This window comes from Elephantulus edwardii, unplaced genomic scaffold (assembly GCF_000299155.1).
Source record: "Elephantulus edwardii isolate Elephantulus edwardi_28Jun2011 unplaced genomic scaffold, EleEdw1.0 scaffold00016, whole genome shotgun sequence".
Lineage (NCBI taxonomy): Eukaryota > Metazoa > Chordata > Mammalia > Macroscelidea > Macroscelididae > Elephantulus > Elephantulus edwardii.
The window spans coordinates 13,836,405-13,838,614 of NW_006399766.1; the positions used below are offsets into that span (position 1 = coordinate 13,836,405).

Sequence of the window (2,210 nt, forward strand, 5' to 3'; positions counted from 1 at the left end):
GCAGCTGTTCTATAGACATAAAAGTGTCAAATTTTTTTGTTTTACAAAAATCTTTATTGTGATTTGAAAGAAAGTTTACAAAGCATGTTAGATTTTTTCATTTGATTATTCACACATGTTTATTTTGCTTTATGAAATAAGTGGGGATCTCTGGTGTCTTAGTGGCAAGAAGCTGCACTGCAATCCCAAAGGCACTGGCTTTCTCCCGTTTTACACTAAAGAGAAAAGGAGAAGTTTTGCGTCTTCCAGTCATTCCCTTAGCTGCAGTTCTAGGCCACCACTGGCTGGGTAGTCTCCTCCCATGTGATAACTGCCTCTGAAAACCCACTGAAGGGTCAGGTATGGGCTGGATCCGACTCGATGGTACACAACAACAACCAATTACAACACTCAGTTTAAAAAAGATGCAGTTTTTCTACTCTAATTCTTTTCCGTACATTAACACTGCAGTAGCCTACTCCAACTCGATGTTATGCCATACAGAAGAAAAAAAACTGTGAGAGCAGAGGCGGTGGGCAGGATGGTGGCGACTGTCCCACAGGGGGTGTGGACCGTGGTGCAACTGTGTAATGAACAGCTTCCCAGCAAGGACATTATCAATATCTCCTGGATCACGGTTCTGATTTGTTTCTTGAAGAACATAAGCTATCAGGAAACATTAAAAATGCGGCCAAAACAACTAGCAAGGCCCATTTGGTTATGGTCTGTTACCATCTTTTTTAAACAAAGCGTTTCAACGGTACTGAAAATATAAATAAAGTGTCAGATTGGGTGGCAGATGTGAAAGTTAATGACGACAAACCCAAAGAAACAAAGTCTGGAGAGACCCTGGAAGAGGGCCCACAGAAATATTCAAAATCTATTGATTCAGGGACTGGGGTAATGGGGGTAGGTGTGTCAGAGATAGTGAGATTGGCACAGGATAGAGCAGGGTTTAGGGCTGTTGTACATAGGGTCCCTATGAGTCGCAAGCGACTCGACAGCATATAACAACAACAACAACAACATTCTTACAAAGGGAGATAAAATCAACTTTCCTTAAAAAAGGAGATGTTGTTCACTGTTGGTATACAGGAACTCTACAAGATGGGGCTGGTTTTAATACTAATATTCAAACAAGTTCAAAGAAGAAGAAATATGCCAGACCTTTACATTTCAAGGTTAGAACTGGTCAAGGTATCAGAGGATGGGATGACATTCTCTTGTCTATGAGAGAGAGTCAAGCTAGAGATTGGACCAGAATGGGCTTATAGAGGGGAAAGGACAACCAGATGTCAAAAACCCAACAAGTGCAAAACTCATTTGTAAAGTGGAGTTAGTGGATATTGATTAACACTTCAGATCTAGACAATGATAAAAGATGGCACTGGGGAGAAAATTGTTTGTTACTATAGTGTATAAGGTAAATTCAAAGAGTTAAGTCAGGACCTGTTTACTTGCTCTTCACTATTGAGAAATGTAATCTCTTGTTTTACTATGACTCTGTAAAGTATTGGTTAAAGAAAATCTATTTTCCTCTTACTTTGTGTTGTAAACCAAATGGTTCAGTCCAAATGTATCCACTGTCAGAGAGAGAGAGAGAGAAGGAAGGAAGGAGAACGAACTATTTCAAAGAGCATGGTAAGGAATATTTTATCCCCAGAAGAGCTGTACCTCTGAGGACATCACAACAGGAAAATTATTGTTGCATGAAGTTGATCACACTTTATGAGAATTAAAGTTAATCTTCATGAAGGCTCTCTTTGAGCCTTAGATGTAATGCTTCACTCAATACTCCATATCCCATAGTAACTAAGGGAAATCTGGAAGTTCGGACTGTCTCAGATATTCATCCTATAAGTATTACTGAGTGGTAACTACGTACCAAACCTTAGTACACTGATAGATGGATGCATACCTGATACATGATTTTACCTTGCAGCCCAAATCACTAGATATATGCACAGTTATCAAGGCAAGATCATCTGTCCTGGCCAAGCTCGCCAGAGCATATAACTTAAATATTATTTAAGGCTTCATTTTCAAATCTAACTAACCAAAATGATCTAGCACAGTAATAGGCAAATACCTAGAAAGCCTGAAAATCAAGTGCTCTCAAAGATCCTAAGACCCAAAGTTTAGCATTTCAAATCCACCAAGTACTCTAGGGAATATGTTGGGCAGTATCTTCCCATAAAGAAACCTAATGGCAGTAGGTTGAATTGGTTTGG

At 39.4% G+C, this 2,210-nt stretch overlaps 1 pseudogene; it reads left to right on the forward strand.

Moving 5' to 3' along the window:
* The first annotated feature begins 520 nt into the window (after window positions 1–520).
* On the forward strand, window positions 521–1,333 carry LOC102867768 (annotated as a pseudogene).
* The last annotated feature ends 877 nt before the right edge of the window (window positions 1,334–2,210 follow it).